Raw genomic sequence first — 16,130 nt, forward strand, 5'->3', positions numbered from 1 at the left:
TTACACACCTAGGTTGGATAACACACGCAGAGGCCCATTGTTCCCAGGGCCAAAATCACAACAGAAAATGATACAGGCAAACAACCTGCTAAGCCTGAAATAAGTCTTCTGCTGATGTAACGCCACATACCATAATACTGTAAAGTAAACTTTAAATTTTTATTTATTTATGAGGGTGGGGCATGTGCCAGAGCACGCATCTGGAGGCCAGAGAACAAATTTTCTAGACTTGGTTCTCTTCCTTCAGAACGTGGTTGCCGGGGGTCAGACTCAGGTCACTGGGCTTGGCAGCAAGTGCCTTTACCCACTGAGCCATCTCTCAGGCCCATAAATTTATTTCAGTAAGTAAGCGTTTGTTCTAAACTAATAACAAAATGTATACAGTAAATACAGACCAGCGGCACAGTCATTTATTATCAAGCAGGGTGCACCATATAGGATTGAATATGAGACAGACTTTTCTATGACGGGCAACATGGCATTTGGTTCACCAGAATCACCATGACCACCGCAGGAATGCAGTGCACCAGATGCTGTGATGGTTATTATATCAAACTCCATTGTAATTTTGAGATCGTGAGGTCCATGAGGTCAGATAATCTTCCTTGATCGTTATTGCGCTGCATCCCTACAAGTTAGTGCACAACTTCCCAGATAGGAGACGGTCAATAAATATTAATTAAATGTTCACTGAATAAATGGATACAGTTGAAATACTTCCAATTTGGCGTTATGTATGTAAGCCTTCCCCTCCTCTTACTCTGCTGTGCCACAAGCTGTACCATGTTATGGTTCTACACACAGTGTGAGCAACACAAAAGGGACCTGAAGCCCTGTGCACCATTCATTAATTCCAATACTCCTTTTTCACTTTCCCTTAAGATCTGACAGACCATCTGGCGGTGAATCATTGAGTCACAGTGGCTGTAAATATGTTCAGGCCCAGCATGCGCCTGATCTGCCATCCAGCCAGTCTCCTGGCTGTCACAGAAGTACCTCCATCCATTTCAGAAATATGCCTGCAACAGAAATATGATGCTCAGCTGTCTGCATTTATGAGACACTGAATCTTTCAGGATGCCTTCAATCAATAGAAAATAGATATTTTGTTCTTACCTGAAGGGAACAGTGATGTGATGAGCTGTGGAGTCAGGAATCTGGGGAATAAGATGACTCTCTGGGAATTATTTTAACACAAATGAGCTGATTGGCCTTAAGAAAGATGGTTTGCTGAACAATTAGACTTGATTGTAATGAAGACCGTGGAAGGTTTTTAAATACATGTTAGTCAAGGGGGGACAGATGAGCAATGAGATATAAACAGGAAGAAACACACCCTGGCAGAGGTCACAGATGACATAATGTGAGGAAATATGGCCACATTAGCAAAACCCTTTGCTTCCCTGGGAAAGGGTTATCATGCTGCTTGTGTCTATTTGAGATTCAGCCTCCAGTGCATTGGCAAGCAGTCTGAGAAACACAGTTAACCTGAATCCTCCCCACCCCTCAAATAGCTATGCCCCTTCTGTGGGTAGAGTCAGGTGTTGAAGCATAAGCTGAGACCATCAGGAAGCGGTACATCTACCACAGAGGCATCAGCAGCAAGCCCCTCAGAGACACTGTCTGCCCTCTAGTCCCTCCTGGAAAAGCTCAACCTTGCTCTAGGCTGTTTCTGTGGGAATTTAAATATCCTGCTTCAGCCTCTGAAATTCTGGGATTACAAATCTCACCACCACACCAATTTATTTCTTTCCAATTTCAAACTGGAGACCAGGGAATAGGGAAGTGTTAATCTGTACCAGCCACTCTCCCAAAGGACCCTTTATAGATGACAGTAAAACACTTGGAGTCCAAGTCATACCATGTGAATAAAAACTAGTAAACCAGAGGCTCCATGGCTAGCTAAGAAGTTATTGGTAATTGATAGCTGCTGGGAAAGGGTGAGTCATTTTCTTTCAGGGTGTGGACATTGGTAGGTTGCTTATGCTCTGAGAGATGACCCCACACCTATATCCATGATGGAAGCACTAACTGGACTCAGTGGGTTGCTGTGGAACAATCCTTTTCTACACTATGAACATGTATTACTATATTAGGTTAATAAAAAGCTGACAGGCTGGTAGCTGGGCAGGAAGTTAGGCAGGAAAGACAAACTGAGAATGATGGGAAGAAGGAGGGCAGAGTCAAGGCAGAAGCTAGACAGCCGCCGAGCAAGCAGAATGTGTAAAAAAAAATAAGGTAACAAGCTCTAAGCCATGTGGAAAAACATGGATTAATAGAAATGGGTTAATTTAAACGTAAGAGTTAGCTAGTAACAAGCCTGAGCTACCAGCTGAGCATTTGTAATTAATATAAGCCTCTGAGTGATTATTTAGGACTGGGTGGTGGGGACAGGGAAATGTCTGTTTACAGTGGGTTACTTTAAAAGAAATGTCATGAAGGTTGGAAAGAGAAGTATAGGGGAGACAAGAGAGAGGGATTTAGGTTGAACATGATCAAGATACATTATATATGTGTATAATTGTCAAAAGTAAAAATATTTTTAAAAGCCCAATAGATCAGAAAAGAATGAGGCTTCAGATAAGAAAGGGAGAGAGAAAGAAGATAGGATCTCAGAAGCTGAGGATACAGTGGGCAGCATCTCAAAGAATCAGAAATAAATGTAGCAGAATATGAATCTCAAATATGATTAATAAATTCTAAAAGTAGTCATAATAACTGAAAGTTTAGAAAATGTAAACATATCAACTACAGATATCATAGCAGAGGGGTGACCAGTAAAACAAGAAATACAAATAAAGGTAGGCTGCTTAGAGATCTAGAGACAACTAGAGGAAGACAGCTTTACAACTGTTAAGTGGCTGTTGTTTGAGCTGGTAAGAGAGTGCAGAGGGTAAGAGCTTGCTGCATGTACCCAAAGACCTGAGTTGGATCCCTAGAACCCATAAAGTGGTAGAGAGAACCAACTATACAAATTGTACCAGCAGGAGCTGACACAGAGGTCGTGGAGGGTCTTTTTTTTTTTAATTACACTCATGATATTATTCACATTTGTGGCATTCATAGATTACATTCGCAGTATTCATTCAACTAATATATATAACTTTTAAATATATATAACTTTTAAATGTCGAATGTCATGTCTTGAAGGGGGTAGGAGGTTTTAAATACAGGCTTACAGCACAATGGGAGGACCCCGGAGGGCAGAAGTTCGCTACTGATGTTTTACAATCTTGCATCTAAGCTGTTAATGCCCATTATTCAGGATACACAGACAAGGAACTTCCCTTAAGCATTGTGGAGGGTCTTATTCATCATGGCTGCTCAGCCTGCTCTATTATAGAATCCAGGACCACCAGCCCAGGGCTGGCTACACCCACAGTGGTCTGAATCTTCTCTCATTGATCATTAATTAAGAAAATGCCCTGTGGGCTTGCATACAGCCCAATATTATGGAGGCATTTTCTGAACTGAGGTTCCCTCCTCTCAGATGACTTGAGCCTGTGTCAAGTTGGCATAAAACTAACCAGCACAAGTTATTATTAGCTGTGGTATAATAAGGTAACTTTTAATCACAAAGAAGAGTGCATACCAATGTGCTAGACATCTCCTGGAAGATTTGATCTTCGTAATTCATTTCTATAGCTTATTACTAGATATGTGTATGGATCTGGGAGTTCTCTCTCTCTCTTTTTTAAGTTCCCCAACCATTTCTCACATGCAACCTGATGTTGGAATCATAATCCACATTTGTCACTTGATCTCAGTTTGCATGTTTTTCATCTTCCCTCTCTCCATTCACTCTTCTTCGTGTTAGCAGCATCCACTGTCTCAAGATTGCCCAAGCGAACAAAGAGATGCTCGCTAAGGCCCTCGATGCTACTAGGCAGTGATGTGCTGTTCAGCCATAGGAAGTGGCTCTTGGAGTGATGTAGAACATTCATTGGTTTCATGGTGGAAACACTCCCAACATTCCATATTCAAACCACCATAAACTCTACCTATCTGGGGAAAATTATTGGCAATATAACAATGAGCTGTCCCAATTTAGCAAAAGTCAGTCACAGAATATCCAAACTCACAGGAATTACCAATATTTTCTGCTAGAGTGATAATGGATTCTTGTGGAAGAATTTGTCCACTTTCTGAAACAAAAATTTAATTTTTCTGAACTTTTTATTGAATTTGTGAGTTAATGTTTAAAATGTACACTACATCTACATACATTCTCTTTACAAAGGTAAGGAATAACAATCTTGGTGATTCTTTCTTCATCTACTGTATATAACATGAACTAGACCTCTATTCCAAAGTGTCATTTGAACAAAAAGTTGACTTCCCAGCAATCTGTATGTAAACACATGCCTACAAATATTCCTTGCCCCATTACACATGTTGGTGGAATGTACATAGGAGAATTTACTCTGATTCTCTATATCCCACCAACCTGTCCCCTCCACATAATTCAACTCAGATTTTCTGCATTCTTTGCTTTCAAAAATAAGTACAAGGATGAGGCATACTCCCATATTGACATGTCACCTAGTGGCTATGAAGCATGAGCTGTGGCCAAATAGTTCTTGCCACTTACAGGACAGAATGTTGTCTACTGTCTCTGAGCCCTTAGTAATACTCACTAACTTGGAGTGTTATTATGAGGCTTAAATGAGTTAATACCAGCAAAATCACATTACCTTTGCCTAAATTATAGTCCATCTCAGCATATGCTATCATTATTTTAATTGTCCTGATAAGTATTAATGTTACCACTTCCCTAGACTGTTTGGTTACTATGGAAGTGAGTAGCTGAGATGCTGATGTTTACTAAGATACATTCTCCACTGGGTTGAAAACAATCAAAGGCTCTTTTCACACTGCTCGGTCCTTATGCTTATAATCACTTGCAGAATGTTGTTGAAAAGCAGTCCCAATATATAATTTCCTCTGCGTTACTTCGTGTAAACAGTCTCAATACTTAATGTTCCCTCACTGTGCTTTGTTTTCTTAACAATTTTGTGAAAACACAGGCACCACAGCTTATTCGTTCAGTGAGCTCCTTGGCAGCTCTTAGAAGATGGCCTGGAATGAAACAAGAGTTCAGTAAGTATTTGATTGAGTGCACTGTTTATACATATTTGCACTGTCACTTTGTTTGCTTGCTATTCTGTAGATCTGTAGTATTTTCCTTTTATGATTCCCAGGAACTACAGGCAAAATAAAACACAACCTGCCAGGACCAACAGAAATATACACTGTTCACATTAGTATGATGTATATATGAACATATGTAGACATGAACAATAGAGGAGATCGCTGGTAACAATTCTCATGCAACCTTCTGGAGTAAAGAACGTGGCTTATTGTCAAAATAACAAAGACTGCTTTAAGGATCCTCAGACCTGTTGTATTGCTCTGAGCCTTTGTTAGAAGCTCAACATGCTTTAAAGAGCTCTTTGGGAACTGATCTCAGGCTGTGTGCATGACTGACTGCTCAGCACCATCCTGAGTCTTTGCAACAGCTCTATGATTCCAACTGGAGATGAGAGACAAGGCTTGTCACAAGATTTCAGAGGGCAAAAGCCAGGCTGAATCACAGGTGTAGTTGGGTGTCTGACTTGAATATGGTAGATGCACTCTACTGAGCTGGAAAACTCTGGTAAAGGAAGCAGAATCAAAAGTAAGAAGTAGGGATGATTCTCTAGAGGAAGTGAACCTGGTTTATAATGCATAGAAACTGTACAGAGAGATTTATTCAGTTAGAAGCTGGATAGTCCAACAGTGGTCATTTACACACTGGAAAAGCAGACAACAGTGTTATTCATCCCAACATAAACAACATGTAGATGCTTCAGTAGTTCTAATCCAGTGAAAGTCCAGAAGGCCCCTGGAGACTCACTGGTATTGATTCCATGTTGGAAATCTGAAAAGGCTAGAATATGTGTGTAACCAGAGGCTTTTCTCTGTCCTGCCCCATCCTGCTGTCCCTTTTAAATAATCACTCAGAGGCTTATATTACTTATAAATGCTTGGCTGATGGCTCAGACTTATTACTAGCTAGCACTTACATTTAAATGAACCCATTTCCATTAATCTACGCATTGCCACATGGTCCGTGGTTTACTGGTTCTCTGACATCTTGTTCATTGGGCCACTGGATCGAGTCTGCTTGATTCTGCCCTTCTCCATCTGTAGTTTGACTGTACAGCCTAACCTTATTCTGCCTGGCTATTGGCCCAAATGGCTTTATTTATCAACCGATGAGAGCAATACATATTCATAGTGTACAGAAAGACATCCCACAGTGCATGTGGCCAAGAGGGGATGACAGGAGCAGCAGTAAAGTCGTGAAGGCAGGCAGAAACATCCTATACATGCTGTTTCTTCCTTGCCTGTCACTGTGTCTGGGACACTTACTAGAAAATGCTCATTTGAGGGTGGGTCTTGCCCTGCCAGTTAATAATCTCTAGAAATGCTCTCATAATCAAACCACGAAGTATATGCTCTAGTTTATTCTAAATCCTATCAAGCCGATAATTCATATCACCCATTATCCCTCATCAACTTGACACCCAGCCACTCACTGATTAAGTTAATTATCATGTCATCATTGTAACAACCTGCTATGATACTTTGTGTTAAAAAAAAAAACAAATGATCAAGATCCTTGTGAACTAAGTTAGGACACAGGGCTGGAGAATCATATACTCATATGAGAAGAGTGTGAAGGTGTACTGCTAACTCTGACAGCCAAAAACAAATTGCTCTGACGGGCCTCATGGATAGGTATAGAGAACAAAGCATTTGTGAGATCAATAGCTGCAAATCAGGAATGAGGAGATGTGTTAATCCATGGAAACAAGGAAACCACATCTTGTACAGCAGCTGACTGCAGTTGACGTTACCACTTGGTTAAACCTACAACAGTCAGCTTCCTTCTCCAAGGTCCATCTATCTTCTGCACATGTGAAATGGAGTCCAATGGAGATGTGGTAGGAACCATCGGTCCTGTTTCTTTCAAACTACAATCCCTCTAGAAATATGATGTTGCTTTTGTTCATTATTTTCCTGAGAAGCAAGTCAATAACTTCCATGGCCTTTCCAACCATAACAGTCTTCACTTTGTGGATCAGGGAACCAATGTGAGTATTCTGTTAACTTCTACGTTTACCTATCCCCATTATACATTTGAGTACTGAAGGAATAACCACAGGATGAGTTCGGGGACCCACTGGATCCACTGTGAATCAGGCAGGCCAAATTTTTTTGAGACTTGATTCCCACAAGCCCCTCCATTTACTGGCACATTGCTATTTGGAATCTCCTAAAATCCACCATTCTGAATTTGTTGGTAAGGCCTTTGCACATCAGACAATAAGAGAATCAACCCAACTAACATTCAAGGACCTTCTACCTCAGCAAAATTTCTGTGAGTTCAGTAGTGTGGAGCAGGCACCCAGCCCCACCTACCATCAGGACAAGAGGCACAATGCTTAGTGGATTTTAAGGACAACTGAACTCATACTTGAACAGACCTGCAGCTAAAGGCTCTGCCATCTTCACTTAACAGTGGCTGGGACAAGTCCAGTGGCGGGTGTACTTTGGGAGTGTGTGCATAACTAATCCTAGCAAGCGAATTGCCTGCGGTGATGAATACTTGGTGGGGAAGGCATGAAACTATGCATTGCACTTGAGAAGGAGATGTTATGGGGGTTAGAACTCAGTTTTCATGAAGTAAGGAAAAAATAATCTGATAAAATATCCATTTAGGATTCCTTATCCTTTCATTTCCCATATATTTTAAGCAAATACCCTTAATTCCTACCCCTCATCTCCATTTTTGAGACAGGATCTGGCTATCTAGCCACAGGCTGGCCTGGAATACTTTCTCAAAACCAGGCTATAGACTGAAAAACAGGACATGAGAGAGAAAAGGATTTTTGTGGGTAGTAATTGGTTTTAATATGGAACATCTTCTTATTCCTTGTTATCCAACTGTATTCCCATATTTGAAGGCCATAGACATTCCCAAGTCCTTAAAACACCCTTTCTATGCCTAGGCAATGTGATGTTGATTTATTACTTGAAACCAGAGTCTTAGTCAGGTTTTCTCAGAGAAAGAGAACTACTGTAAGTGTTGTACATGAAGGAACTTATAGGATTTCCACCTTACCCAGTCACATGGTGTGTGGTGCAGTCTATGAAAAACCATTGCTTTTGCGTCTGATTTCAGACTTGACCCACTGTAGATTAGACATAGTAGCAACGGTAATAAGACAGCGTAGGACTCACAAGGTTGTGTGGAACTCACAAGGACAAAAGAGAACACAAGACAAATGACTTCCAACCTTGATGGCAGGATGACTTCTAGAAGAAGGCATAAAGCCTTCTTGACCATAAAGCTGCGTATGCAAGCAGTCCAGGCCTCAGAGAAGCTTCAGGAAATGTCTCTTGAGAAAATGAGAAGCTGGGAGCCAGTTTGCTGCCCTACCAGGCAAGCGGAGGTGACAACAGGTCAGTGACATGTGTACAGGATGCCATAGTGCTCGGCATAGAAAGAGCAGCTACTGTACTTCTGTCTTCCAAATGTCGTCTAAATTTCTCCAGTGGCCAGCCCTAACCCATAGTCACACTGAGGAGTCATTTTGCTTCTTTATATGTGCATGGTGAAATGCCACCACAGAGCTCCAGATAACACAGGGCTGTGATATCCTCGCAAAACTGTTGTAAAGTGCTAGAGACAACACTTGCAAGTCCAATAATTATGAACCTGCAGCTGATCCTCAATGACGAGAGAATGACGTGACGATGCTATGGATGAAAAAATAATCTGATAAAATATCCAGTTAGGATTTCTTATCCTTACATTTCCCTTATATTTTAAGCAGATACCCTTAATTCCTACCCCTCGTCTCCATTTTTGAGATAGGATCTGGCTATCTAGCCACAGACTGGCCTGGAATACTTCTTGATCTCCCTCTTTCAGCCTCTCTAGTTCATTACATACATACACTACCATGCCCAGTGTATTAGGCAGGATTCTCTAGAGGAACAGAACCGATAGAAAGCATGTACGTGTACATGGAACTCACTAGACTGGCTTGCACAATAGGAGCTAGGTAGTTCAGCAATGGCCTTCTGCATGTTGGAGAGGCTAAGAACTTGCCCTCACTGACCTGCCTAGAGTCACGTCTCTTCACTGATTCCAAATCCCCTCAAGATGACAATTAAGATATCAATCAGATGCAGCTTATAGTGTCCCCCCCCCATACTAGAATTTCTTCTAGGACCCTCCCCCCGCCCTGGAAGAATCCTGGTAGGTGGTATATCTTAGTGTATCAGATGGAAGGAAGCTGAACCCTGGTAACTGGCTCCAAAGCTTGTCATAGAAGAGTTGTAACCCAACAATTAATTGGCAAAATGATCATGCTAATAATCTGCTGTTTTACCCAATAGTAATCAGCATGGCGCCTCACTAATAATTAAGATGGATTTCCTGTTAGTTTGGTAGGATGGAGACTCTCAAATATATTTAACATTTAAAAAAACTGTAGAAATGCATTATTTCTGACTCTCTAAAGTTTGTGGTGTAGATTCAATTAAAAATACCATTTTTATTTTTATTATCACCCGAGTCATACCAGTGTGTGCCTATGCCAGGGTAACACGACCACCCTGACTTGAATGGTGATGTTCTGAGACATGTCTCTCTCCTCTTTGGTTCCAGGACTATTAAAACAAGGGCCTGGAAGAAACTGGCATCTCTGCCAGGCATGGCATGCCACGGGAAGAAGGAAAAGGCTGAGGCCTAGTGCCAGCCAAAGTGGCGACATGTCTGCTGGAGAGAGTCTTCATACCATTCTCACAGTTTGCCAGGCTACCTTGCAGAAGAGGCTAAAGCTTAGACAATGGCCAGGACCACACCTTGACAGGGACTGCTGCTTAGCTCTGCACACCTCTTGCTTTTTGTTCAGACTTAAAACTCATGTCAGGATCCCGAGCACAGTCCTATAGCTTCACTGGATCTCTTTGCTTTTCTTCCCAGTGTGGCCATGTTGACTCACTATCGCCCCTTCCTCCTATAAAATTTTAATTATATTACTCCCCACTCCAAACTCTTCTGTGTGCCCCACATACTACCTCTCAAATCCATGGCCTTTTCCCCTTTTGCTATTATTGTTACATATATATATATATATATATATATATATATATATATATATATATATATATATGTGTGTGTGTGTGTATGTGTGTGTGTGTGTGTGTGTGTGTGAATAAAAGTATAAATGCAGCCTGCTGAGTTTGTTTAGTATTACTTATATGTATATTTTTAGGGCTGACTTCTTAGTATTAGATACCCATTTAGGGGGCTTGTCTCTGAGGAAGACTAATTCTCCATCTCTCAGCAGTTGTTAATTGCCTGTAGCCCTTAAACTGGGCATCTATGTTTAGAAGAATGAAACTAGACACCCTATCTGTCTCTATGTCCCAAACACAACACCAAACAGATAGAAGACCTCAATGTGAAAGCTGAAATGCTAAACTTGCTAGAAGAAAACATAGGCAACATCCTGTAAGATACAGCTGTAGGAAAGGGTTTCTGATTAGGACTCCATTTGCCCAGATATTAAGGCCTACAATGGATAGGTGAGACCTCATACAAATAATACTTATTTTTTTAACTGACCTATTGGGGATGGTCTAGCTTGTTGGGGTTAGCAAGACCAAGGCTTTGACTCTAATAACCTTGATAACAGTAATTTCTGCCTTGGTGAAGGACTAACCCAGACTAAGCTGCAGGACAAATGTGTTTGTATCTATGGTGAAGAAAACTAGAAAAAGCAGGGCAGGGGGCATCTCACTTTCAAAAGACAAGGTCTCCAGTGCTAAGCAGACTCCTTAGTTCTTGTGTATCTGCTGTTTGCCAGGTTACTTTTCTCTCAACGCTTATGTGCTGGGCTTCACCGTATCAAATTGGGGCAGCCTGGGGACTCAGCATGTCCTCCATCTCACACTCCTCTTAAGCATCAAGTTCCAGGGTACCTACATCACCCTAGGACTGGGAGGGGTCAGTCCTTCTGTAGAATCACAGAGGAGCTCCAGCCCAGAGGACTTCCAAGATCTTACAACACAACCTTCCAGTCACCCAGTCCTTAGAGGAAACAAATTTGCTCACACCCATGTGGAGGCACAGATGTGGTGGGGACAACACTCCCAGTCTCCAGACCAGTCCCTAGACTGTTCCACAAAGAAGCCAGAGAGAACTTTGTCCACTGGAGGCAATTACAAAGTCTACATTCCCTTTCCACAATCCCATCAAAGTGCCCTGAATTGCCAGTAAAGCCCATAAGCTCTTCAGTTGACATAAGCAGACAGGACTCTTGTGAACGTAGAAAGGAGGGCAGGGTTAAGTGGCGGGTCAGAAGGCTTCTAGAGGACTCCCAAGACAGCCCACTCCCAACCAGCTTCCAGCCCCTCTGTCATTCTGTCCCTCTCCCTTCTCCCTCTCCTCCCTTCCCACCACCCTCTTTCTCCTTCCTCCCCTTGCTCTCAAATGTTTGCACAGCATCCCTAGCTAAGGCCAGCAGGGATAACACATACCAGCCCAGAGTGTAAATATTCTCCATTCACCTCCTCGGGCTCCATGCTGCATCATTTCTTAAAAATAAAATTTCACTCATCTGTCTACTCATTCAACACACATTTTTGCACTGCTAGGTTAGGAAAAATGCAGCCCCCCACTCCAGATCAGAGTGTAAACGGATACACCCCTAGACCTTAGCATCTCCCTTCAACAGAATGCACAGAGTTCTAAGAACCCATTGATTATGGATTTGTCTACCTATCCTTTGCCCCCATCCTTCCCTCAACCCGTGAACTACTCTGCCAGGGTCTACTCATTTTCCTTTGGCAAATGGGAAATGGTTTGTACCTTAAATTCTAACCCCCCTGATTTCAGATTAGGCTGACGAGAGTATAAATAAGCATACGAATATTTAGCAAAAATGACTGCTATGTGAAGCTTGAAGCACTGTTGTCATAAGGCAGAGCCTGCTTTAATCTTGGCCACTGGAAAAGCATTTGTTCTTGTCTTATCACACAGGAATGATTTCCCCATCGGCAGTGGCGGCCTGCCAGCTAGCACGGTCCTCCAGGTCACAGTATCAGTTGGCAAGCTTCAGTACCACCAGGCACTGATATTTCTATTTTTGCAGGAGGTGCTGGGCTGGGAAACAAAACAGCAGAATCACAAACTAATTCCTATTTACTTCACATGTGAATTGCAGTTTGGCTCCAAAGCCTATGGAATTTTCAACTCTCATAAATTCAGTACATCAGAGATGCCTGGAAGCTTTGCTGATTGAAGTCAGCTGATGAACTTATCATTCCCTCTAATTCCCACAGAGGGTGGCAGGGAACATCTCCATAAATCTGTCTCTTAAAGATACAGAAGCAGCTCAGCCAGGGCATCATCCTCATCTAAGCAGAGCTCAGAATGAACACAACAGAGATATGACTTGTGTGGGAAAGTGAGTCCTTTAGGAAAAGGTTCTAAAACCATTAACTATGCCTCCCAAAGTATACTCTCAAGGTCTCCATCTCATCCTGTACCCGAGACAGCTCAGCCATTCACACCCCATGATGACTCCCTCGTGGAGATATTTAAAGTTAGATGGAAGCCAAGAGGAAGGAATGGGACCATACTTGTTTCCCCACGGTAAAAGAAAATGGACAACATGTATGAAATATCAGTTTTCAAGACACTGAACATCAAGCAATAAAAGATCCATGAGGTTATGAAAAAGATGAGACTAGTAAATGCCTCAACTTCCCAATCAAGGCTACGCAGGCTACAGTTCAAGGAAGGAAACACGAAGTGGATGCAGTCCTCTCCCAGAGCTGAGCAATGGCATTGAGAGAAAGTGGGAGGCCAAAGCAAGTAGAGTTTCTGATATACAATGCTAAGGAGGAAAAACAGTACACCAAAAAACCTGGAGACTTCCTCTTGCGTGGTCAGCCAAATGCTGGTCAGCTCATGCGTGAGAAGGAACTGCATGAGGAGGCTGGTGAAAGAATCACAGAAAGAATTTCAGGTAACAACACGAGCAATCACCAGCTGGAACAGACTCATGAAACATGGAATAAACACACAGGAGGGACTTGAGTAGTGGAGAAAAGGTAGCATCCCACTAAAATATTGTCCCAGTCTTGCTTAGCACTTAGCAAGTCTTACAAGCAAGATCCAAAAGGATCAAAGTATTTCCAAATAACACAACCGAATCCCAGAAAAAAAAATTTTTTTTACAACATCTAACATCTTCTGCAAAGTTGTCAACCATACAAAGGAGGAAAATTCAACCCATAATAGGGAGAAAAATAATTAAAGCTACTCCGAAACTCACACAATCATTAACATTAGCAAAACCACTAAGACAGCTATTATAACTGAATTCTTTATAGTAAAAATTAAATAGACTCATAGAAATTTTAAAGAAGCATTCTACATCAGCATCTAGAAATCCAAACTATGAAGTACGAGCTGAAAAATATTTGGGATAAGATTGACATAGTAGATCAGGCACTGAGGAAGAAGAGATGAGTGCATTTGAAAATACCAATAAGGACTTTGGACAACAAGACACAGAATGAAACGGAATTTGTGGAAGGTAGTAGATCTGAGGGGAGATCACACCCAGCATTCAAGAGGCTAAGGCAGGAGGATTTCCATAAATTCAAGGCCGGCCAGAGCTAGAGTGATACCTGTTTCAGAAAGGGGGCTGGGAAGGGAAAAAAGAAGGGAAGGAGGGAGGGATGGAGGAAGAGGGAGCAGGGGCTGGAGGAAAAAAGAAAGTACCAGTCAGCTGGGGGCATTTCAAATGTCTTAACAAAAGTACAACTGGAGTCCACAAAACAGAAAAGTATTTAAGAAATAATATTCCAGATTTCCAAATTTGGTGAAAACCGTAAAAGAAATCCAAGGTTAACAGATGTGTGTGTGTGTGTGTGTGTGTGTGTGTGTGTGTGTGTGTGTGTGTGTGTGTGTGTTGAAAGAGGTGAAATTAAGGGTCAAGTTGCTTGAAGTGAATGATACAGGGGAACAGGAACAAAGGAAGGATAACAGCAGACCTCTCATCCACAAAATACAATGAGGAGACAGCGGGGCAAAGGCTCAAACTACTGGAAAAGAAATCAGATCAGAATTCTTTATTAAGAGGAAATATCCTTCAAAATAAAAGGTGAAATAAAGACTTCCTCAGGAACAGGGAAGATATTTTGTCATAAAAACATTAGGGAAAGTATACAGGACCAAAGTAAATATAGACACAAAGAATGAAGAGCTTAGAAATATCAACTGTGTAAGTAACTATGTAAGATTTTTTTATTATCTAAATTTTATACATTTTTAAAGAAGAACAATGCAGTGACAGATTTATAACACACACAGTTTTATTCATTTATTTAATCAACACACACTCATGAACTCCTCAGGCAGAAAAATTACAGCTCCCCTGGGATTGGAGATTAAACCTTTATACACCCAACACACTTAGCAACTCTCTTCCACAGAACATGCAGAGGAACACAGTTCTTCTAAAGATTGGCTTCAGATTTACCTGTCTCTTCTCTTCCCTTTCTTTCCCAAACCCTGGCCTATGTCTGCCTGCAATAACAAATGAAAGACAACTATGCTCTAAAGTCTGGGAGAAAAGAAACGGAAGCATGTTGTTGCAAAGTTTCTGTAGCAAGCATGAAATAGTATTATACATCATTCGGCTGCATAATGTGGTAAATTAAAGATAAGACCTACAAACCTTGATTCAATTACTACAGTCAACTAGAATTATAACTAATAAGCAATGAAGAAGATAAAATAAGACCATAAAATTCAATTGCCTCTCAAATTATAACTAAGGAACTATGTTCTATATAATTTTCTAAGGTACGGAAAACAATTTGTAAAGATTTCAGGAAGTAATTCATAGGACATAGGAAGTAGCGGAGGGAATGTAGTCTGTGAATTAACTGAAATACAGAGTAGGTACTCTGTACTCAAATACTCAAACACATATAGGGGAGGGGATCTGCAGTTCCCACCCCTAGCTAACAAGCTATCGGAAGTCAATGGCCTCTGGATGGTGAAGTAGTTTTTCTTCAGTGATGAGGTATTGATACATTGCCCATAATTAAGTAAATGATCCCATAACCATGCACATGTGTTGTGTAACAGAGTTTTCCTGGGGAGATTAAACACACTTATGTGCTCACCCCAGATAGGGAACCACAACAGACTAAAGTAGAGATACCACCAAAGCCCAACTTGATGAACAATAAGTTTTATTGGGGTTAATTACAGGAATATGGGTGAGGGGTTACTTACGGGGGCAGAAACGACTAAAAGACAGCTGCATCCCCAAAGCCCACCCTAGTATGGGTGACATCTCACAAAAGCTGAGAATCTGGAGCACACTGCACAGTTTGCATGAAGCTCGACAGCTTGAGGAATGTCCTTTCCAACCAGTTCTATTGGTTCAAACCTCTTCCAGGAAGCTCAACTGGTCTTTGAGTCTTCTTTGCTTTGGCTTCTTTTTAGAGCGCCTCTTAGCTGTCTTTACTGTTTAGTCATAGAGAAAAGGGGACCTAGTGAATCTGGTCAGTTTCAGGGACTCCTGAAGATATTTAGAGTTGTTTACTTTCTGTCTTAAGGAGCTTCCCTGTAAGATGGGAGGTTTCAATCTAGGAGTAAACTACTACACACCAATGTTCAAAGAGAAGGGACGGGGGCAGACTGCTTACCTGGTATGGTGAGGAATCAGTAAGGGGGAAAACAGGAAAGGACCAGGGCAAAATACAGTCGCTAAGCACATGTCCCCAGCAATCCACTTCCTCTATCTAGGTCCTCTTCCTAATGTTTCCAGAACCTCCCAAAATAGCACCACCAGCCTGGGACAAAGCCTTCAGCTAGAAGCCTGTGGAGGACATTTCATATTAGACTATAGTCTTCCATCTATGCTGTTTACAAGAGCATTTGGCGCTAAGAGTATAGCTCAGTGGTAGATGAGAGGGCCAGTGAGCCAAGCCAGAGCCATGACAGGTTTGAATAGCCCCGCCAGGGACCAAACCTTAGTTTC

Source organism: Peromyscus maniculatus, chromosome 1 (genome assembly GCF_049852395.1).
Source record: "Peromyscus maniculatus bairdii isolate BWxNUB_F1_BW_parent chromosome 1, HU_Pman_BW_mat_3.1, whole genome shotgun sequence".
In the NCBI taxonomy this organism is placed as follows: Eukaryota; Metazoa; Chordata; class Mammalia; order Rodentia; family Cricetidae; genus Peromyscus; species Peromyscus maniculatus.